This window comes from Equus caballus, chromosome 6 (genome assembly GCF_041296265.1).
Source record: "Equus caballus isolate H_3958 breed thoroughbred chromosome 6, TB-T2T, whole genome shotgun sequence".
Taxonomy (NCBI): Eukaryota; Metazoa; Chordata; class Mammalia; order Perissodactyla; family Equidae; genus Equus; species Equus caballus.
Window position 1 is genome coordinate 37,671,270 of NC_091689.1, and position 25,324 is coordinate 37,696,593.

Here is a 25,324-nt window from a genome sequence, read left to right on the forward strand (position 1 = left end):
GGTACGAATATATAAGAAAAGCTATCAAGGTGTTTTTACTCAAAGCTACAAAATATTGTTTAGAAATATTTTTTTAAAATCATACTTATATGCATAGCATGTTTGTTGATTGAAAGGTGATATATTTCAACCTTACAATTCTCTCAATTGATCTAGCAATCGATATAAACAGTAAAGGCATAATGTTCTGATATAAATGATTGTTTTGCATACTGAAACATTAATTTCTTACAGAGCACACACATAAATAGACACTGATAATAACATAAAAAATGATAAATTGAATTTTTTCAAAATTAAACCCCCTTCTGAGCAAGGTGCACCATTGAGGAAACAAACAGCCTAGCCACAGAGCAGGAGGAAATATCTATAAAACATATTTTTGATGAAATACCTTGGAACAGAATGTATTAATATATTGTACAACTCAGTAATATAAATACAAGCAAAAAATTGTCAAAAGACTTAAAGATAATCAGCATGAAAGAAGACATATGAATGATCACCTAAGAACATGGTGAACTTCATCATTCTTTAGGAAAGTGAAAAGTAAAAAAATGATAGAGAGCTATATATTTCTAGAAGGGTTAAAATTTTAAATATTTAGAATATCATATACTAGTGAGAATTTGGAACAAGAGGAACCTCACACATTGTTCATAGAGATGTGAAATATGCAACTATCATGCTGGAAAGCTGCTTAGTGGTGGCACCTGCTGTATTAGCTAGGATTTACATTGCCAGGAATTTAATAATGTAAAATAAGAACATTTTTCAAAACAGACGTATAATAATGTGTGTAGATATTTTATTTATATTGGTCAAAACTGTAAACTACTTAAATATGCTTTAACAAGAGATAAAAATTGTGAAATAGACATAAAATGGAATAGTATTCTGTAACAAAAACTATAATCCATAAATACATGCGACAACCTGCATATGTCTCCAAAAATTATATTTAGAAAAAAGAGAGAAACATAAAAATCTACAAACCGCATTTGTGTATTTCATAAGTATATGTAATGCACATATATATATACACACACACACACAAACATACACAATGGCATATTTCAAGATCAAGCAAACTCATTTATGATGATTAAAATAAGAACAATATATTTTATGTTTGAGAGTAGCTGAATTATTTGTAATGGTGCAAAAGAGACCTTTCTGGAGTGGCACATATATTATACATTTTATTAGATTGTTGGTTATCCGAGTATATTCATTTTTAAAAATTAGTGAAAAGTGTACTTAATATTTGAGGAATTTTACTGTATAAATTTTTTAATTAATTAATTTATTTATTTTCAGATGTACATCATGATATATTTCAAATTCTGTGCAGATTACATCATGTTCACCACCAAAAAGTAACTATAGTCCATCCCTTCACATGTGGGCCTAATCACCCCTTTTGCCCTCCCCCCTCCCCACTTCTCCTATGGTAACCACCAATCCAATCTCCAATGCTATGTGTTCGTTTGCCTTTGTTTTTGTCTTCTACTTATGAGTGAGATCATATGGTATTTGACTTTCTCCCTCTGACTTATTTCACTCAGCATAATACCCTTAAGGTCCATCTATGTTGTCACATGTGGCCAGATTTCATAATTTCTTATGGCTGAGTAGTAGTCCATCATGTATAAATACTACATCTTCTTTATCCATTTGTTCTTGATGGGCACCTAGTTTGCTTCCAAGTCTTGGCTATGGTGTATAATACTGCAATGAACATAGGGGTGCAATTATCTTTGTGCCTTTGTGTTTTCAAGTTCTTTGAATAAATACCCAGCAGTGGGATAGCTGGATCATATGGTGGATCTATTCTTAATTTTCTGAGGATACACCATACTGCTTTCCATAGTGGCTGCACCAGTTTCCACTCCCAACAGCAGTGAAAAAGTATTCCCTTCTCTCCACATCCTCTCCAGCATTTGTTGTTTCCTGTCTTGTTAATTATAGCCATTCTGACCAGAGTGAGTTGATACCACATTGTAGTTTTGATTTGCATTTCCCTGATTGTTAATGATGTTGAGCATCTTTTCATATGCTTCTTGGCCATACGTATACCTTCTTTGGACAAATCTTTGTTCAGATCTTTTGCCCACTTTTTAATTGGATTGTTGTGTGTTTTTTGTTGTTGAGCTGTATGAGTTATTTGTAGATTTTGGATATTAAGCCCTTATCTGATATATGGTTTGCAAATATCTTCTCGAAATTGTTAGGTTGTCGTTTCATTTTGTTGATAATTTCCTTTGCTGTGCAGAAGCTTTTTAGTTTGATGTAGTCCCATTTGTTCATTTTTCCTTTTGTTTTACTTGCCTGTTCAGACATGGGACTTGAAAATATGCTGCTCAGACTGATGTCAAAGACTGTACCGCCTGTGATTTCTTCTAGAAGTTTCATGGTTTGCCGTCTTACATTCAAGTCTTTAACCCATTTTGAGTTGAATTTTGTGCATGGTGTAAGAGAATGGTCTACTTTCATTCTTTTGCATGTGGCTGTCCAGTTTTCCCAACACCATTTATTGAAGAGACAGTCTTTTTTCCATGGTATGCTCTTGTCTCCCTTGTCGAATGTTAGCTGTCCATAAATGTAAGGGTTCACTACTTGGCTCTTAATTCTGTTCCATTGATCTGTGTGTCTGTTTTTTTTTTGCCAGTAAAATGCTGTTTTGGTTACTATGGCTTTGTACTATATTTTGAAATCAGGGAGTGTGATATCTCCAGCTTTGTTCTTTTTTCTCAGGAATCCTTTGGCTATTCGGGGCCTTTTGGTTGTTCCATATAAAGTTTAGGATCCTTTGTTCTATTTCTGTGAAAAGTGTTGTTGGAACGTTGATAGGGATTGGGTTGAATCTATAGATTGCTTTAGGAAGTATGGACATTTTAACGAGGTTAATTCTTTCAATCCAAAAGCATGGAATATCTTTCCATTTCTTTGTGTCTTCTTCGATTTCTTTCAACAATGGTTTATAGTTTTTGGTGTACAGATCGTTCACCTCTTTGGTCAAGTTTATTCCTAGGTATTTTATTCTTTTTGTTGTAATTGTAAATGGGATTGTATGCATAATTTCTCTTTCAGCTGATTCTTTGTTAGTGTTTAGAAATGCAACGGATTTTTGTACATTGATTTTTCATCCCACGACTTGACTGAATTCATTTATTGTTTCTAAAAGTTTCTTAGTGGAATCTTTAGGGTTTTGTAGATATAAAATCACGTCGTCTGAAAAGAGTGACAGTTTCCCTTCTTCTTTTCCAATGCGGATCACTTTTATTTCTTTTTCTTGCCTGATTGCTGTGGCTAGGACTTCCAATACTATGTTAAATAGGAGTGGTGACAGTGGGCATCCTTGTCTGGTTCCTGTTCATAGAGGGATATCTTTCGGTTTTTCTCCATTGACAATGATATTTGCTGTGGGTTTGTCATATCTGGCCTTTATTATCTGGAGGTATTTTCCTTCTATAGACATTTTCTTTAGAGTTTTTATAGTAAATGGATGCTGTATCTTGTCAAATGCTTTCTCTGCATCTATTGAGAGGATCATGTAATTTTTATTCTTCATTTTGTTAATGTGTTGTATCACGTTGATAGGTTTGTGCATGTTGAAACATCCCTGCATTCCTGGAATGAAACCCACTTGATCATGAATTATGATCTTTTAAATCTATTGTTGTATTCAATTTGCTAGTATTTTGTTGAGGATTTTCACATTGATGGTCCTCAGTGATAATGGCCTGTAATTTTCTTTTTTTGTGTTGTCCTTGTCTGGTTTTGGTATCAGGATAATGTTGGCTTCAAAGAATCAGTTAGGATGCCTCCCCTCCTCTTCAAATTCTTGGAAATATTTGAGAAGGATAGGTATTAAGTCTTCTTTGAATGTTTGGTAGAATTCACCAGGAAAGCCATCTGGTCCTGGACTTTTATTTGGGGGGAGGTTTTTGATTGCTGTTTTGATCTCCTTACTGGTGATCAGTCTATTCAAATTTTCTACTTCTTCTTAGTCCAGTTTTGAAAGGTTGTATAATTCTAAGAATTCATCCATTTCTTCTAGATTATCCAATTTGTTGGAGTATAGCTTTTCATAGTATTCTCTTATTTTCCTTTGTATTTCTGAGATATCCATTGTAATCTCTCCTCTTTTATTCCTGATTTTATTTATTTGAGCCTTCTTTCATTTTTTCTTGGTGAGTGTAGCTAATGGTTTGTCAATTTTGTTTATCTCTTCAAAGAAATAGCTCTTGGTTTCATTAATTTTTTCCATTGGTTTTTTAGTCTCTATTTCGTATATTTCTGCTCTGAGTTTTATTATTTTCTTCCTTCTGCTGATTTTGGACTTTGTTTATTGTTCTTTCTCCAGTATCTTTAGATGCACTTTTAGATTCTCTATTTGGGATTTTTCTTGCTTGTTGGGCTAGGCCTGAATTTTTATAATCTTCCCTCTTAGAACTGCTTTTGCTGTATCTCACAGATTTCGGCATGTCGTGTTTTCATTTTAATTTGTCTCCAGGAATTTTTTGATTTCTTCTTTGATTTCTTCATTGACTCAATCATTGTTCAGTAGCATTTTGTTTCATCTCCACATTTTTGTGGCTTTTCTGGTTTTCTTTCTGTAGTTGGTTACCAGTGTCATACCTTTTTGGTCATAAAAGATGCATGGCATTATTTCGATCTTCTTAAATTTATTGAGACTTGTTTTGTGGCCTAATAAGTGATCAATCCTGGAGAATGTTCCGTGGGCATTTGAAAAGAATGTGTATTCTGTCGATTTGGGATGGAATGTTCTGTGTATACCTGCTAAGTCCATCTGGTCTAATGTGTCCTTTAAGGCCAGTGTTTCCTTATTGATCTTCTGTTTGGATGATCACTGGGGTTAGTGGAGTGTAAAAGACCCCTACCATTATTGTGTTACTATCAATTTCTCCTTTTACGTCTGTTAATAATTGCTTTATCTATTTAGGTGTTCCTATGTTGGGTGCATAGATATTTACAAGTGTTATATTTTCTTGTTGGATTGTTCCCTTTATCATTATGTAGTGCCCAGCTTTGACTCTTGTTAGAATTTTCGTTTTAAAGTCTATTTTGTCTGATACATGTATTGCTACTCCTACTTTCTTTTCTTTGCCATTTGCACAGAATATCGTTTTCCATGCTTTCACTTTCAGTTTGTGAGTGTCTTTAGGTCTGAAGTGTGTCTCTTATATGCAGAATGTACATGGGTCTTGTTATTTTTATCCAATTGGCAACCCTATTGCATCTGATTGGAGCATTTAGTCCATTGACATTTAAAGTAGCTATTGCTAAATATGTATTTTTTTGCCATTTTGTCACTTTTCAAGATGTTTTAGTAGTTCTTCTCTGTTTCTTTCCTTTTCCCTTGCTCTCTTCCCTTGTGGTTTGATGGCTATCTTTAGTAATTTGTTTGATCTCTTTTGTCTTACTTTTTTGCTTGCTTGTTATATTTTTCTGATTTGTGATTACTATGAGGATCCTATTTAATATTTATGCATATAACAGTCTATATTGATTTGATGGAATCTTTAACTTGACCTCTTTCTAAAAGCTCTAATTTTTCACTGCTGTCCTACAACATTATATGTTTTTTGAATCATATATAGTCTCTTGTTTAGTGTGTGTCTATCCATTACCCTCTTATGATTGAAGTAGGTGATTTTAGTACATTTGTCTTTTAACCTTCATATTATCTTCACAGGTAGTTGTTCTGCTACCTTTACTATATTTTTACCTTAAAAGTGATTTTGTTTCCTGGTTTGTTGTTGCTGTTGTTTTATTTTTTTGATAATTTTTTAAATCTCTATTTGTAGTCTTTGCTTTCCCACATAAAAAGCCCATTCAGCATTTCTTGCAGAACTGTCTTCTTGATGATAAACTCCTTTAATTTTTGCTTGATTGGGAAGCTCTGTATCTCTCCTTCCATTCTGAATGACAACCTTGATGGGTAGAGTATTCTTGGCTATAGGATTTTTCCTTTTAATGCTTTAAATACATCGTGCCAATCTCTTCTTCCTGCCTGTAGGGTTTTGGCTGAGAAGTCTGCTGATAGACTGATGGGCTTCCTATCATATGTCACTTGTGGCCTTTCTCTTGCTGCTTTTAGGATTCTCTCTTTGTCTTTAGTTTTGGGTATTTAAATTATAATATGTCTTGGTGTGGACCTCTTTGAGCTTATCTTTTTTTGGAGCTCTCTGTACTTTCTGAACTTGGATGTCTCTTTCCTTCCTCAGGTTAGGAAAATTTTCATCTATTATTTCTACAGAAAAATTGTCTGCCCCTTTGTCTCTCTCTTCTCCTTCTGGAACACTTATAATCTGAATGTTAGCACACTTGATATTGTCCCAGAGTTCCATTAGATTGTTCTCATTCTGTCTAATTCTTTCTCTTTTATGTTCTGCTTGGGTGATTTCTTCTAGTCTTTCACTTAACTTGCTGATCCATTCTTCTGTTTCCTCTACTCTGCTATTGAGTCTCTCTAGTGAATTTCTCATTTCCAGTATTGCATTCTTCATTTCTGATTTTTTAAAATATCTTCCAGTTCTTTGCTGATGAGCTCACTGTGTTCATCCAGTCTTCTCCCCATATCTGTGAACATCCTCCTGATATTTTATTTGAACTCTTTGTCTAGTAGGTTACTTGTTTCTGTTTCACTTAGTCCTTTTTTCTGGGGTTTTGTACTGTTCCCTTACTTGGAAAGTATTCCTTTGTGTCCTGATTATGCCTCTTTATCTGTGCTTATTTCTATGTATTACATGAGTCAGCTATGTCTCCTAATCTTGCATGAGTGGCCTTATTTATGAGGTGCCTTACGATGCCCAGCAGTGTGCTTCACTTTCCTCACCAGTCCATAAGAACAAGGAGTGACCCTTTAGTGGGCTAGTTGTGTCTTTCTGCTGTGGCAGGGTTGCTCCCACTGCAGGTACCCAGGGAGTTGAATTTTTCCTTCCCTGGCAAGCTGTTTGTAAATCTGCTTTAGAGATTCTCAGAACGGTTGGCTACAAAGTCTATCAGCACATTCTTATTGCAGTTTTCCTCTTAATTGGGTTGGTACCCAGTGTATCTGGTTGCTAGGCTCAGGGGCTTACAGTTGTGATAGACCTCAGGCCAACAATGCTGTTGTCAGTTCTCTTAGGAGTGCAGCTGAGTGGGGCTAGCCCTTGGCATGGGGGAACTCAATTTTGTCAGGCTTTGGAAGGTGGGTCTGATCCTTTTTATGGTTATTTGTGAAGCACAGGTCTTCTGCTGCTGATAAACCTCAACCCCTCAGGACCACATACACCATCCACACAGTCCTGGTCCATGCACACTTCTCAAGCCCCGGGAGCAAACCCTGATGCTGCACTGCAGAGGCCCCCACCTCTCCACCTGTGCCCCACACAGTTCACCTGGTCATCACACAGGCTCTGCCCCAGAGAGGCAGACACCCTTTCCTGCCTGTAAAGGATCAAGGCACCCAGTCAATGCAGGCTGAAAAGTAGATGAAAAGACCCAGGTCTTAAAGGGCCCATGCACAACTCACTCATTAGGTGAGGCTGGTCCCTAGGGCAGGTTGCCTGCTTTGGCTGCACTGGATTAAACTTGTGCTGTAGTGGGTATGGCAGACCCCTGGGCTACCAGGACAAGGGATGAACCTCAATGGCGCCCACTGGGGTCCATGTCAGCATGCCTGGACCAGCTCAGAACAATGGTCCCCACCAATGTCTCAGTCTCTGGAGAGGTCCCTCTCCAAGTTTCCCCCAGAGCCCACCAGGTAAGTCTCATTTCACCAAAGCACTGTCAGCCTTCTCGCTGGTGATTTTAGGTTGCTGCAATGAGTGAGTTTGTGTGCGGGCCCTTTAAGACCTGAGACTTTTTGTCTTTCAGCTGATAGCTTTTCTGAAGGTATCCTTGCTACAGCTAATGGCCAACAAAGCCAGACAGTAAGACCCCCGTCTCTGTTGGGCTGAGTCTGAAGGATGCTTTTAGCAGTATCAGCCCCCACTCTGGTCCTCACTCCTCCAGGGAGGGCTGTGTAACTTAGGGTGGCCCTCGCCTGGCCAGCTGAGAAGCTCCACTGCTTGCAAAAGTGGCTTTTTCCCTCTCCAGAAGGAATTTCTGCCAGTTCTGCCTTTGTCAGGACTGTCCCCTGTTATGGGCATTCTTTTTATCCAGTTTTCAGTTTTCAATCTGGGGTAATTTTTCCAAAAGTAGTTGTAACCTGGTTGTGTTCATGGGAGGAGATGAGTTCAACGTCTGTTCACACTGCCATCTTGATGAGATCTACTGTGTAAATTTTTTATATGAAAATAATACAAGAACTTACTTGCTTTATTCATCTATTATAACTCAAGAAAAACCTCTATTTAGAACATGCAAGTTATATAGTAAATATATGGCAGGATTGTAGGCTTAAAAAATATCTTTCTGTTACCAATCATACTTCCATTGCCCTTTCACATATTTAAATTTGATATACGTGTACTCAGAGAGAAATATGCATTGATAAGAAGAGTTAAGAAATGTTACTGATCTTGTTTTACCCGATTTGGTCTGCAGAATATTGAAGAGACAGTTATATAGCAACCAGTTAAATATTTACTTGTATTTAAATATCTGGCATAAAAAATAGAACACTTTCTGGAAAATTACCAAGGAGGTGACTCAGGAACAATTTGAAGGGATGAACATACAATATTTATCAAATTAAATAAAACATAAACATTAAGTTCTGATTAAACAATCCATTTTTCTCAGTGAACAAGTATTAAAACCCTATAACAAATATATTTAAGAATTGTTTTTATTTTACTATTATGGGTTCAAACTCTTGAGTTATTTATTTTTTATAGGTGGAGTTTTCCATAAGTAAATCGCATCTGTTCTACATTATATGAATAAAATTATTTATTTTCCTTTTATTAGGACCTATTTGAAAACAATGTTATATTTCTTTATTTTTGTGAGAAAGATTTGCCCTGAGCTAACATCTGTTGCCAATCCTCCTTTTTTTTTTTTGTTTTTTGCTTCAGGAAGATTAGCCCTGAGTTGACATCTGTGCCAATCTTCATCTACTTTGTATTTTGGATGGCTCCACAGTATGGCTGATGAGTGGAGAAGGTCTGCAGTTGGGATCTGAACCTGCAAACTCCAGGCCACTGAAGTGGAGCACACAGAACGTTAATCACTCAGCCATGGGGCTTGGCCCCAGTGTTTTATTTCTTGACATGCAAATAGTTTTTTACTCCAAGTGCAATATTATATTACAGTATTATCTATTAAGATTGTGTATTCTGAAATTGTTTTAAATATGAGGGCTGACTCTGTGCTCAATTTTTGACAGTGACTTCTTGGTGTTGTTTTATAGCTCTTGTTATTATTCAAATGGATGTTGCTCTTTTAGTCCTGCATTGCTTTATAATTGCGGTGGGAGAAAGGGAACTTTCAAATAGGTCTTATAACAATGATAAAGGAAAGGGAGCACCACGAAGCTAATGCCTAATGCAAAGATCACCACAAAACCTAAATAATTTAATTCAGGGTTAATAAAATTTATAATCAGGCATTTACACATTAATATAATGAATTATATTAGTACTCCTTAAAAGTAAAATATAGTTCTAAAATCATATGGCCCGTTCTATGTCAATGAAGTCAGCCCGAGGTAGTCAACATCACCGGGGGAGGGTGAAGGATGAGGAATCTGACCAGATACTGAAGGTCAGAGATCTGATTAAACTGACTTAGTAGGGTTCTGGCTAAAACTGATTTCACAGGAAATTACACAGATAAGCCTAGGAGAAGGTTCAAGCGCCTGAAAAAGGTTTGGTCAGGTAAAGAATCCTTGTGACAGTTTCTGTTGTTGAATCTAGAGTTCAGTTTGAATAAAGTGGCGATGAAATAGTCTGTAAATTAATATAAACTAAAATGTCATAGCATCCAAATGCAATACACAAACCTTGATTGGATTTTGCTGCAAAAAATGATAGCCGCAAAACACACTTTTAGAAAATGTAAGAGAAATTTGAATATTTCCTGGTGATTAGATATTAATGTAGTGATTTTATTAATTTCCATAGATTCCATAATATTATTGTGATTAAATAGATTATTGTATATGGTCTTAGAAGATAGGTTTTGAGATCTTTAGAAATAAAATGTGATTATTACAAAATAATGTTAAATGTTTCAATGTGTAGAAAAGATAAATAAAATTTGGTAAATATTAAACTTAAAGCTTACAAGGAGGGTGTTTTGGTGATTATCCTACTATTTCCTCAGCACTTCTGTATAAATATTCTCATAATATACTGTTGGAGAAAAATCAAAAGGAGAAAAATGATCAGATTGAGAATAATAAGAGACATTCAATTGAAATTACTAAGAAAGTAGTTAAGTATGAGAATGAAGATGGGGAGAATCAAGGTCATATAACCTGAAAGTCATCAGTTATAGATGGTAGCTGAACTCATGGGGCTAGAGGAGATCACAAAGTGAGTGTTGATAGAGAAGAGAGTTGTGGACTGACCTAGTATGTTGCAACAAGTATATGAAGACTATTCATTAAGAAGATTGCAAAGGGAGATTCAATGATGTAGGAGAGAGTGAGGTAAGGGTAGCCTCCCCTGACACAGGAAGGGTTAATAATCACTGGAAAAAGCTTGCCAACAAACTGTGACCCGGAGGTGAGAAGGCCAGTTAGCCAATGACGGGTAAGACCCCCTGGGGGCACAGATGGAGAAACGATATCGATATCGGGAGCAAGAGGGACCGTTGCCTAAGAGGCCTTGCCTGCTCTGAGATAAAAATATAGGAGCACAGCAACATGATAATATCAAAACAGAGGCCAAGGGAGGGCTCCTTGAGAAATCACTAAGAATTCTTGGCATTTGCTAATTACTTCATCCAGAACACCTGTGTATGTTTAACAGCTGTAAGCTATGTATATATTGAAACGCTGGTTATAATAAACTCAGAGTGGCCATCAGCCCTCTCCGTATCTATCCTGATGTGTACATTGGATTGCGACACCGACAGTAAGCAACACTAAGGAAAAATAAATTGTTTCAAGAAAAAAGGAACCAAAGAGTGTCAAATCTCAATGAAAGCAGTTGTAAGGGAAAGATTCAGACTGATCATTTACTTAATATTTATGATATCAGTGACCTTATAAATGGTAGTTTCAGTAAAATTAATTTGAAGGTGTACTTTATCCACCTCCGTTTATAAATTGTTTGGATTGTGTATAAAAACTTATCTATCCTGTCTCCCAGTTCTGAGAAAATGTCATGCAAGAGGTGCTGCTATGGAAAAATGATGGTGGCTTGAAGCATAACTCCTTAGAAGGGGAAACATTGAGTAGGGTAATTTTGTCTGCCCCTATTCTGGTCTGCACTGATCTGGAATGTGGAAAGAAATGGCAGAAGTTGTAGTGGCCATTTGGTGACCTAAAACAAGTGTAGGATGAAAGGTATATGCTAGAGTTAGAAAAGCAGAGAAGGAGAAATTGACTATGAAATTGATAATGTGCATCAAACATTGTGTCACAGGGATGTTCACTGAATTTCTCTTAACTGAGAGATAAACAAAACTTGGTAAAGCTTAAGTGACTACTATTTCAAGTCTTTTGCACCAGGAGCTGAGTAAAGTCCCTACCACACACACACAACTTTCACATCTGGGTATACCTCTCACCCTATGAATAAGAATAAGTTACAGTTGGTACTAAGAGTTTGTCATACTTTTTCTCAAGACACTTTTCATTTTTACAACAGAAAACATTTCTACAACTGTTTGATATTTCACATATGCAAGTCATACTTAGGGAATTTACACAGATATTTTTATCATCAGCTTGGATATAAAATAGCCACTGTACCCCTTTTATTGGACAAATAATATTTGACTGTAGTATCTCCTCTCTGAATATATATCTTTACTTGAACAAACAGTTGACTCTCATAATTTAGGACAATACCAGAAAATATTTTGTCTGTGATGATTAACCTTGGTCATTTATCAATGTTATCAAGTGTGTCAATATTCTGGGAGATTTGGAGGAAAGGGAAAAATATAAAAATGTTTATCAAATATCAGAGAAATAGCAAAAAAAGATTTCCTCATGATCAGGTTCAAATTTACAAAGTGACTCTTTGAAAGATTGATGAAGTCTCTCCTAAGAAGTAGACCTGATTATTCAATGGTTTGCCACTTAATTTTGGTATAGTCATAGCACCAAAGCAAGCAATAAAAGCAAGGTATATATCAATAAATACATTTTATAACAGTTTCCTTAAAATTTGATAACCACGTGCTATAGAGCAATGCTAAGGAAAAACAAGGTCTATCCAGTTTGTGGCTAGCTCTGGTTCCATCTAATACAATTCTAAAATTACTCTTTTGCTACCAAAGATTTACTGGCTCAGAGATGCCAGGACTGAATTATGTCTCCAATTTTATTGTTTTTTCTCTTATGATTCAACATGGCTGCTGTAGTCAAAGTTGTCATCCCTTTATTTTGCATAGGAACAAAGAAAAGGTAAGGCGGGACAAAAGATAAATACCAGCTATGTTGTGACTTTTTAAAACTGCTCAAGAGACTAAACTGATCTTTATTTACTTGAAAAAAAGAATAAGGATTTTTTTCAAGTTTTGTACATTTCTATTCTACATACATAGAGATTCTTTTAGATAATTAAATGTGGAGAATGGATATGGAATTGAAAAATAGTAGTCTTTGCCCCAATATGCTTGAAAACATAAAAAATGATATATATATATCTTAAATAGCAAATATCTAAAGTTTCTGTTAATAAAATGATGATGAAACTTGCATTTTCCTCAAAGTCTTGTGTTGTGGTTAGAAATGAGAATATTAATTTTTGCTATACATGGAATGGTTCATCCAAAAGCAATGGAGCACGCATTTTTCTCAAGCACACACAGAACATTCTCAAGGGTAGATCATATGTTAGACAACAAAGCAAGTTTTAATAAATGTAAGAGGATTGCAATCACATCAAGCATCTTTTTTTACTACAATTGTATGTAATCAGAAATCAATTACACAAAGAAAACTGAAAAAAATACAAATGTATAGATTAAAGAACACACTACTCAACAAATGAGTCAAATTAAAAACTCAAAAAAGAAATCAAAAAATACCTTGAGACGAATGAAATTGGAAACATAACATACCAAAACATATGAGATGCAGCAAAAGAAGTTCTAAGAGGGAAATTCACAAGAATAAACACCTGCCTTAAGAGACAAGAAAAGCCTCAAACTAATAAGCTAATTTTATACGTCAAGTAACTAGAAAAAAGGACAAATGAAGCACAAAGTTAGTAGAAGGAAGAAAATAAAGTTTATTGCAGAAATTAATGAAACAGAGATTAAAATGACAAGAGTGAGAACTAATGAAACTAAGAGATGTTTCTATGAAAACATAAAGAAAATTGACAAATCTTTACTTAGATGTAGCCAAAAAGAGATGACTCAAACAAATAAAATCACGAATGAAAGAAGAGGTGTGACAAATGATACCACAGAAATACAAAGGATCATAAGAAATTACTATGAACAATTATATGTCAACAAATTGGACAATCTAGGAAAAAATGGATAAATTCCTAGAAACATACAACCTACCAAGATTGAATCATGAAGAAATAGAAAATATGAACAGATCAGTTACTAGTAAGGAGATTGAATCAGTAATCAAAATCCTTGCAAAAAAGAAATGTCCAGAACAAGATGGCTTCATTGGTGAGTTCCAGCAAACATTGAAAGAAGAATACCGATACTTTTCAAACTCCTCCAAAAAATAGAAGAGGCGGAAACTGTTGCAAACTCATTTTACATAGCCAGCATTATTCTGATAGAAAAATGACATAAAGATGCCACAAGAAAAGACAAATACAGGCCATTATCTCTGATACACATAGTTGCAAAAATCCTCAACAAAATGCTAGGAAACCAAATTCAACAATAGCTTAAAAGGATAATACACAAAAATCAAGCAGGATTTATTCAAAAAAATTGAAACATGTTTCAACATCTGCCAATCAGTCAATGTGATATACCATATTGACAAAATAAGGGATACAAATAATATGGTTTTCTCAATAGATGAAGAAAAAGCATTTGAGAAAATTCAACATCCAATTGTGATAAAAACTCTAAACAAAGTGAGTATAGAGGAAACTTATCTTAACATAATAAAAGCCTAATGTGACAAGCTCACAGTTAACATCATACACACCCATGGAAAACAAAAGGCTTTTCCTAAAAGATAAAGAACAAGGCAAGGATGCCTACTTTCACCACCTTTATTCAATGTAGTGGTGGAAGTCCTAGCCAGAGCAATTAGGCAATAAAAAGAAATAAACTTATCCAAAATACAAAAGAAGTAAAACTGTCACAATTAGTAGATGATGTAACATATATATATGTTATATATATATGTATGTATATATATATATGTATATACCCTGACTTCATAAAAAACTAATAAATTAATTCAATAAAGTTGCATGATACAAAATAAATATGCAAAAAACCTTTTGTGTTTCTACACACTAATAATGAAGTATCTAAAAAGAAATTAAGAAAAATTGTCAGAATTATTATTATTAAAATGATCTTACTACCCAAGCCAATTTACAGATTCAATTTATTCCTTTTCAAAATTCCAGTATTTCTTTGTGAAAATGAAACGTTATGTATCAAAATTGTAATGATGTTTACATAAATCTACATGTAGGAAAATTTCATAAAAGTCTATACTTACACTCACACACATGTATATAAAAACTGACAATATTTGAATGAGGTCTGCACCTGAGTCAATAGTATTCTACCAAAATCATTTTACTGTTTTGTTTTAAAGATTATCACTTAGCTAACATCTCTTGCCAATCTTTCATTTTTTTCTCCTTTTGTTCATTTCCCCAATGCCCTCCCATACACAGTTGTATATTCCAGTTGTAGGTCCTTCTAGATCTGCTATGTGTGACAACACCTCAGCATGGTTTGATGAGAAGTGCTAAATCTGTGCCCAGGACCCAAACTGGTGAAACGCTGGACTCCTGAAGCAGAGCGTGTGAACTTAACCACTTAGTCATGAGGCTGACCCCTTTCCTGGTTTTGATAATGCACTGTCTAATCATTGGGAAAAGCTGAGTGAAGGATACACAGGAAATCTTTGTACTATTTTTGCAACTGTATGTGATTCAAACAAAAATATTTCAACACAAAATTGTAATAAGAGAAGCAAAAAATTCAGAAACTGTTAAGCTGTTATTTTTCCCTAAACTTATGTAAAGATCTACTGTAATCTTAATTTAAAAATCTCAGCAATTTTGAATGTGAAAATACAAGCAGATTCTAAAATTTCTCCCGGAGGCCATCAACAAAATTGTTGAATAAGTGGTTCCTGAATTCATTCCCCATCACCAAAAGACCATCTGCCAACTATCCACAGAAAAATATCTTTGTGAATGTCCCAGACCCTGGGGGTGAGGTTAAAGAAAATCCTTGAACCATAGAGACAGAGAATGACCACACGAAATTGGTCGGAAGAGGACTTTCACTTGTACTAATTTTTTCCTCCTCCCAGGCCAGCACAGCACCTGAGAGTTACCCTAGGCCTACAGTTTCTCCACTGGGAAGGCAAGAGCCACAAGTGGACATCCAGCTTTTACAGAGTTCTGGAACACTTTTTAGAAAGCCCACTTGTGTCTTCCTTCATGGAGATCACCGGAGAATCAGCAGGGTTGGACCACAAGCAATTTGATAGAGAGTAGATGGCTTACAGCAACAAGCATACAGATATTAACAGACTACATTTCTGCAGGTAGTGGCCAGGATCTCAGTCAGTTCTGCTTGTGTTGGGTCCCCAGCTTGCAGTCATGCCTAATCACAGAGTCCAACCAGAAGTAGCACCTTGCTTTAAAACACAGGCTACTACTCCAACTGACCAGAGGTGATTGAGAGTCTAGCTTGTGGCCCGATCTGACTTTGGAGCACAGTCTACAGACCTATCTCAACAGGAAGCACAGTCAGTAGCCCTGCTTGAACATGGAGCCTAGCCAGCAGTCCCTCCCCTAACCTCAGAGTACAGGCAGAGGCTTTGCCAAATGAGGGTCCTCAGCAGCACATACCACAAACCTGAACATGCTACCAGAAACACTATCTATGACTCCAAAATGAGCTTAATGATAAAATCTTCTGCCAAACTAAATCTGTAAAGTATGGAAGAGAACACTTACTCAAATATGAAGGTACCAATGCAAGAATAGAAGGATCAGAAAGAATCTGGTAAACATGACACTCACAAAGGAAACCATTATATCTCCAATAAGTGATCCTAAAGAAACTGAGATCTATGAATTGTCTGATGAAGAATCAGATTAATCCTTTAATGGAGTTCAGTGATATACAAGAGCTCACAGATAGACAACTAAACAAAATTAGAAAAACAATGCATTAATAAAATGAGAACTTCAACAAAGAAATGTAAACCATCAAAAAATAAATTCTAAAGCTGAAGAATACAATGACTGAGCTGGAAAATTCAATAAAGAGCTTCAATAACATACTTGAACAAGAAGGAAAAACAAAATAGTGAACTCAGAAGAAGTCATTTAAAATTGCACAATCATGGAAGCAAAGAGAGAAAAAGGAATGAAACAGAGAAAAGAAAGCCTATAGAACTTATATGAACTTTTCCAGTAAAACAATATACACATTATGGGAATTTCAGAAGGAGAAGAGGGAGAGAGAAAGGGATATGAAATCTATTGAAAGGAATAATGAATGTAAAATTTCCAAACTTGGGGAGAGAAATGGACATTCAGGTTCATGAAGATTACAGGTCATCAAATACGTTTAATCAAATATGGGCTATACCAAGATATTTTATAATTAAATTATCAACACTCAAAGGCAGAGTATTTTGAAAGCAGCAACAAAGAATGACTTCAAAGTCAATGGAGTCTTATGGATCCTCCATAACACTATCAGAATTTTCTTAGCAGAAATCTTGTAGCTCAGGAAAAACTGTGATGATATACTCAAAATGTTGAAAGAAAAAATGTCAACAAAGGATAATACCTGTCAAAGCTATCCTTCAGAAATGAAGGACATGTAAAGACACTACCAAAAGAACTAAAGCTGAGGGAGTTCGTCATCAACTGACCTGCCTTAGAAGAAATGATCAAGAGAGTTCTTCAAAATAAAATTAAAAGCCTCTAATCAACAGAAAACCAAATGAATGTGTAAAACTCACCAGTAAAGTTAATTATATAGTCAAATTCACATTCTGTAATATTGTAATGGTGGTTTATAAATCCTTTTCAACTCTGATTTAACAGTTAAAGAGCAAATGTACTCAAAATAACTAAAACTGCAATAAATTCTTAGTTAATGCACAATATTAAAAAATATAATTATGACATTAATAATCTGAAATTTGAAAGCGGGATAAGAAAAAATATGATGTTGCTATATACTATCAGTGTTGAGTTGTTATTAGCTTAAAATAGGATGTTATTAGATATTTTATGTAAGCTTATAGCAAACACAAGCAAAAATCTTTAGTAGAAGCACAAAAGATTAAGGTTAAGTAATCAAAGAATTATACTACAAAATTTTATCAAATCTTGAAGGAAGACAGCAAGAGAGAAACAAAAGAAATCCAAAATAGTCAGAAAACAACTAACAAAATGGCAATAGTAAGTCCTTACCTATCAATAGTTACTTTAATCATAAATAAATTAAATTCTCCAATTAAAAAAAAAAAGAATTCAGGGCCCACTTGGTGCCATAGCTGTTAAGTTCATGCACTCCACTTCAGCAGCCTGGGGTTTGCTGGTTCAGATCCCAGGGGCAGACCTACGTACCACTTGTCAAACCACGCTATGTCAGGCATCCCATATACAAAGTAGAGGAAGATGGACACAGATGTTAGCTCATGGCGAATCTTCCTCAGCAAAAAGAGGAGGATTGTTGGCAGAGGTTAGCTCAGGTCTAATCTTCCTCAAAAATAAATAGATAAATAAAATGCCTGAATGTATAAATAAAACAAAATTAAATGATATGCTGTGTACAAGAGACTCACTTTAGCTTTAAGGGTGCACAAAGATTGAAAGGGTATGGATGCAAAAAGGTATTCCAAGTGAATGGTAAGCAAAGTAGAAGAAGTGTAGCTATATATATTTCAGACCAATTAGATGTTAAGCTAAAGATTACCAAAAAGACAAATAAGGTCATTATACAACAATAAGGAGGTGAATTCATCAAGAAGATATAACAATTATAAATATTTATTCCTCCAATTTGAGAATTTAAATACATAAATATATAAACATACAAAGCAAACACTAACAAAACAAACAAAACAAAATGGAGAAATAATCAGCAATATAGTAATATTACAAGATTTTAATATCCCACCCTCATCAATGGATAGACCATCCTGATAGAAAATCAATAAGGAAATAAAAGATTTGAACAACACTTCAGACAATTGATCTAAAAGGCTTATACAGAACATTTCATCCAATTGCAGCAGAACATACATTTTTCACAAGTGCACTCAAAACATTCTCCAGAATAAATCAAACAATAGACCAAAAAACATATCTCATCAAAATCAAGAAGACAGAAATTATATTAAGCATCTTTTCCAACCACAATAGTATGAAGTTACAAATCAATAAAAGTGGGAAAGTAAGAAATTTACAAATGTATGGAAAGTAAACAACACATTCTTAGACATCTAAAAAATCAAAGAAGGAATGAAAATCATAAAAAATATCTTGGAAAAAATGCAAACACAGCTTAACAAAATTTATGGATTGCAGCAAAAGCAATACCAAGAGGCAAGTTTAAAGCTATAAACAAAAACATAAGAAAAGATATCAAACAACATAACATTACAACTCGAGGAACTAGAAAAAGAAGAACAATCTTAGCCCAAAGTTAGCCAAAGGAAGGAAATATCAAAAACTAGAGCAGAAATTTATGAAATAGAAAATAGGGAAACAATTGAAAATATGAATAAAAGTAGGAGTTTTTTAAAATTATTAGAAGTGACAAAACTTTAGCTGAATTAACAACACCAGAAAAAAACCTATAGGACCTAAATAAAAATAATTAGAAGAGAGAACATTACAAATGATGCCAGTGAAACACAAAGATCGTAAGAAACTAATATAAACAATTATATGCCAACAAATTGGATAACATAGAAGAAACGGATAAATTCCTAGAAATGTACACCTACAAGACAGAATGATAAAGACATAGATCTAAACAGACCGATAATGAGTAAGGAGCTAGAAGCTGCGATCAAACATCACAAAAAAGAAAAGGCCAATCCGATTGTATATCTGGTGAGTTCTACCTAACAATTAAAGAAGAATTAACACCAATCCTTCTTAAAATTTTCCAAAAATTTCAAGGACAGAACACCCCCAAATTTATTTTACTAAGCATGCACTACTCTGACACCAAAGCCAGATAAAGACACTAAAATATTTAAAGATACAATCCAATAACTTTGATAAATATAGATGCAAAAGTTCTCAGCAAAATACCAGCAAGCTGAATTTAGTAGCACCCTTAAAGGATTGTACATTACTATCATGTGGCACTTGTCTCTGGGATACACAAATGGTTCAACGTATGCAAATCAATAAATGTGATACACTGCATTTGTAAAATAAAAGGTAAAAATTTTATTCTCCTCTCAGTAGATACAGAAAAATTATTTGAAAAGTACTAACCTTCTTTTATAATAAAAGTTCTCAACTAATAGTGTAAAGAAATAATACACCTAAATATAATAAAGGTCATACATATAAAGTCCATGATTAACATCATATCCAATAGTGAAAGTTTGAGATCTTTTCATCTAAAATCTTGAACCACTAAAAGATGCACATCTTCATCTCTCCAATTCAACATCGTACTGGAAGTCTTAGTGAGATCAATTAGTTAAGAAAAAGAAAGAAATACATCAAAATCAGAGAGTTAAAGTAAACTTTTTTTCTGTTTGGAGATAGCATAATTTTCTTTGGGAAAATCCTAAAGACTCAACCAAAAAATTCTTACAGTAAATTAAATTAGTAAAGCTATTGGATGCAAAATCAATCAACACAAGAAAATCAATTTTATTTCTAGACATTAACACTAAAATATATGAAAAAGATATAAAAAATCAATCCTATTTATAATACCATCAAGAATATATTTATGAATAAATTTAAGCAAGGAGGGGGAAAGTCTATATACTATAAAGTATATGAACAATTTTGAAAGAAGACGCAAAAAAAAGAAAGACATCCCATATTCATTGTTCAGTGAGTTAACATTGTTAAAACATCAGTACCATCCAAAGACATCTATATATTCAATGCAGACTCTATAAAAATTCCAATAGCATTTTTCACAGAAATAGAAAAAATATCCCGAAATTTGTATGGGATCACAAAAGTTGCTGAATATTCAAAGCAGTCGAGAAAAAATAACAACTGGAAGCATCAGAAATCACTTTCTGATTTCAAACTGTATTAAAAAGCTATGCTAATCAAAACTAGATGGTTCTGTCATAAAAATAAATGTATACAACAATGGAACAGAGCTGAGAGCCCAGATATAGACCCAGGCATGTATGGTTTACTAATATTTGACAAGCGAGCCAAGAATGCCTAACGAGAAAAGGATTTTCTCTTCAATAAACAGCATTTGAAATCCTGGATATTCACACAAAATTAAAAAAAATTTGACATCTATCCTACACCACTCACAAAAATTAGCTGGAAATGGATGAAAGACTTTAATGTAACACCTGAAACCACAAAATCCTCAGAAAACAGGGTCTTAGAAGGCATTGACATTGGTTTTGACACTGATATTTTTGGACATGAAACAAAAAGCACAAGCAAAAAGAGCAAAAATCAACAAGTAGGATGACATCAAACTAAAAACCTTCTTCACAATAAAATAATCAACAAAATGAAAAGGCAATATACTAAAAAAAATTTCTAAATATCTGATGAGAGGTTAATATCCAAAATGCATATGAAACTCCTATAATTTAATAGCAAAAATACAAATAACCTGATTGAAAAAATGGACAAGGACCTGGATAGATATTTTCCAAAAAAGACATACAAAGGACAAAAAAAATGCATGAGAAGATGTTTAGTGTTACTAATCACCATGGAAATTCGTATCAAAACCACAATGGTTGTACCACCTCACATCTGTTAGAATGACAATCATCAAAAAGACAAGAGATTACAAGTGATGCTGAGGGTGTGAAGAAAAGAGAGCCTTGTGCACTGTTTTTGGTAATGTAGATTAGTAAAGCCGCTATGGAAAACTCTATGGTGATTTCTCAAATAATTAAAAATAGAACTACCATATGATCTAAGAACTCAACTTATGGGTATATGTCCGAATAAAATGAAATCAGAATCTCAAAGAGATATCTGCACGTCCATTGCAGGATTATTCAAAATAGCAAACACCAGGAAACAACTTAAGTTTCATATATATATATCATATATATATGATATATATATATGATATATATGATATATGATATATATATCATACAGTTGTCAATAGGATACAAAATAACATACAAAAATGGCTCAGTGTGGAGCATAGCAAATAGTAACTGCTCAAGAATTAGTATCTCTCAGTATGGTAGTCTCAGGTAATTCTTGACAACTTCCTATTATACTGATCAATGAATTTAACTTTCCCTTCATGCATTACTGAAGGAGAGAGAATTACAATATGTTTAAATGTTAATGACTTCAAGAAATTAAACTCATTTAGCATTGTATAATCTTCAATAGTGAGACTAAGTTTGCTGACATTTCAAATTTGCACCTTTCCCAGCACCTTTTCAAGGCTCCCTTGACCTCACTGTTCCTCAGACTGTAGATGAAGGGGTTAAGCACAGGGATGAAGATAGTGTAGAATGCTGACACGACCTTACCGTGGTTAGCTGACCTGTAGGATTTGGGCCTCATGTAGGTGAAAATGGCAGCTCCATAGAAGAGTCCCACCACAGCCAAATGTGAGGAGCATATGGCAAAAGCCTTCTTGTGGGCTTCTCTAGAACACATCTAGAGAACAGCTACGAGGATGAGACTATAGGAGGTCAGGATGAGAGATAAGGGGACCAGGCGCATTAACACACATCAGATGTACATGATATACTCAAAGACAGATGTGTCAGCACAAGCCAAACACACCAGCATGGGGGCCTCACCGAAGAAATGATCGCTGTCACGTGCACTGCAAAATGGGAAGCTCAGGGTAGCAGCAGCCTGCATGAGCCCATCAGCTGCCCCCAGGAACCAAGACCCCAAAATCATTCTCACTCATAATTCCTGGCTAATGAAGACATGGTATTGCAGTGGATGGCAAACAGCCACATGGAGGTCATAAGACATTGTTGCTAAAAGGAAACTCTCACCACCATCCAGTATGATTGAAACAAAGATCTGCAAACCACAGCCAGCAAGGGAGATGGACTTCTTGTCAGTCAAGTAGTCAGCAGCCATTTTGGGCACAATGGTGGCAACCAGCATCACATCTGATGTGGATTAAGGCTGCCCCAGCTAGAGAAGCCCAAGGTGACCTGGCCTACATGCCAAACTATAGGACCCGGTGGATTTTTTTATGGTATGAATTAGGGCTGCCCCAGGGAGAGAAGCCTGGTTCATCCTCACCTACATGCCTATCTCTATGGCCAGATTCGTATCTAAAAGATATATGACCACACAATAACCATACCCTATCTGCACTGAAATCATTTAATGACTTTTTACATCATCTTTTCTTTTTCCAGTAAAAATAAGTCACATACTCATGCCTTATAAATTTATCCCTAACCCTCAACTCATGGCAGCATCAGCAGCTCCTCCTGCCCATGGGCCCTGTCACCATGCATCAGCTCTGACTGCCCATGGGTCCTGTCCCCAGGCAGCAGCTCTGACTGCCCATGGGTCCTGTCCCCATGCAGCAGCAGAAGCTCTGACTGCCCATGGGTCCTGTCCCCATGCTATTCCACACTATTCTCTAAATAAAAAGAGCACTACTGCCAGATCTTGAGAGTCCAAGAAATCTTTCCTTCAACTCCTCGGCTCACTGACCCCGCATCACCATCCATGAGGGAGATTTGGCTCAGTAGGAAGTACATGGGTGTGTGGAGCTGCAGGTCCCAGTAAATCAGGAGAAGCATGAGGGAATTGCCCATAAAAGAAGCAATGGCCATTGTCAGCACCACCATGAAGAGAAAGAGGTGGGGTCTTGTGTGTTTAAAGAGTCCTAGAAGAATGAAGTCTGATGTTGCGTTTCTGTTCTCCATGATTTCTTCTGGTGTGATTCTTTCAATGGAAAAATAGAGAAGGAAGAGACTTTCATCATCTAACAATGTTAGTCTAACTTCATAACTTCTGGTCATGTGCTGGATATGGAATCCAGGGTTCTGATTCAAAGACCTACCCTCCAGTTAATATGGCTCTTCTTGACCTATCATCCCACTTTTCTTTAACTCAACTTTTAATATTTTAAATAAGGTTAGTCTATATATTTCACATAATGACATATTGGTTGATTGAGATAATAGACCAAAATGGATCAGAAGTAAAAAGATTGTCAAGGGCTATAAAATTATAAATAGTTACTTTGGCCAATTTTATATTGTTTAATAATTATTATTGTGCTTTCATTATGTGTACTGAAACAAAATTTAAGTTGAGAAAATAAACACATTTAAAAGTTTGTCATTTATATTTGTCTGAGTCGTAGATGATCTTTTTGCAAATTTTGGAAATTTTAACACACTCAAATTAGTTACATTTTTAATAAACAAGAAAATAAAGTTGTTTCACTATGGGCTGCAAGGACCACAGAAGGGAACAGATGAGTATCAGTAAAACAAAATTTCCCCACTGAAGGAGGATAATGTCCCCAATAAAATGAAAATATTCTTACTACCTCTCGTTAAATAACTATTTTTATTTGCCTGATTTTTAAAATGTAGGTATTGTAGTTCACTCTCTTTTCTGAAATCTTCGGTGTATTCCCACCACACTTGGAATAAAGTGCAGATTTCTTTCCCCAGCTTATTAGGACTTGGAGTCATGCTATACATATCAATTCACCGCACGATATACTGCCATGGAGACTTGCAAGGATAAGATGAGTATGGAAGGAAAGCATGAGAGGATCTTTGATGTCAATAAATGCTTGGAGGGAATAGCAATAGCTATGATGATGAGTAAGGTGATTAAAAAGAAAAGGAAACAATTTTAAAACAATCTTATTACCATGGAACATAATGATTAGTCACAGGTAAAGTATAAATATATCTTAAAAGAAAAAATTTTTAAAAATACCTAAATTAGATATTTGGCTTATCTTCTGAGGACAGCTGTTTAATATTTAACAAAACAGATCTATTTTCTTAGGAGACACAAGCAAAATGACTGAGCCCACAAAAATGGGCATGGCTTTATTAGGAAGCGTTTCTAGGTTGAGAGCTGTTATACACTGAACATAAGTAAGATTTTTTCAGTGTTTGCCATTTTTAAAACTGCATACTAAGAGCAAAACTTGTAAATTCGTAAAGAGCAGAAGAGCACATACACACAAGAAGCCAATTCTCTTTTATTAGCAGAAAAATGCACAAATTTGCCACTTTTTTATGGATGGATTTGCAGACTTCTTTATTTATGATATGGACAGCCCAAAAATATTTCATGCAATGCTTTAGAGACATAATAATCTCTGAGTCTGTTGTCTGGTAATTGAATACTGCAGAGACAGAGATAGCGCTGATGCTTTATAACCTGAAGGGTTTGATTTTGTGAATACTTTAATTCTATAAAAATCAGATAGCAGACAGAGCCCAGCTCTTGCACAGCCATCTCACACACAGGCGGTCTCTTTAAGGGACCTGTGGAAAGTCAGTGCTAATGGCTCATTAAATTGCTACCTTCACCATCTGAGCATTCACATTTGAATGGACATAACAACAAACAGTAACAGCAGCATCTTTGAGATGACTTGTTTAACCACTGATACTAGACAAATAAACAGTCTACCTAATCGAGGTCTTGCTGAGCCTTGGTGATTTTCACTACTGTCTATCTAGTATATGCAGCCCCTTGTTTCATATACTGCTTAAAATATCTTTCTCCTCTTATTGCCACAGACCCTGGTTCCTTGCCTGCAGCTGTCTCTACCTCCATTATAACTTTTAACTGCCCTCAGACTAATCTTGTTGATGTTA

At 35.1% G+C, this 25,324-nt stretch overlaps 1 pseudogene; it reads right to left on the reverse strand.

The window, feature by feature from the left end:
• Positions 1-23,491, reverse strand: part of LOC138924532 (olfactory receptor 2T8-like) — a 56,669-nt pseudogene extending 33,178 nt beyond the window's left edge.
• Between the last annotated feature and the right edge of the window lie 1,833 nt (positions 23,492-25,324).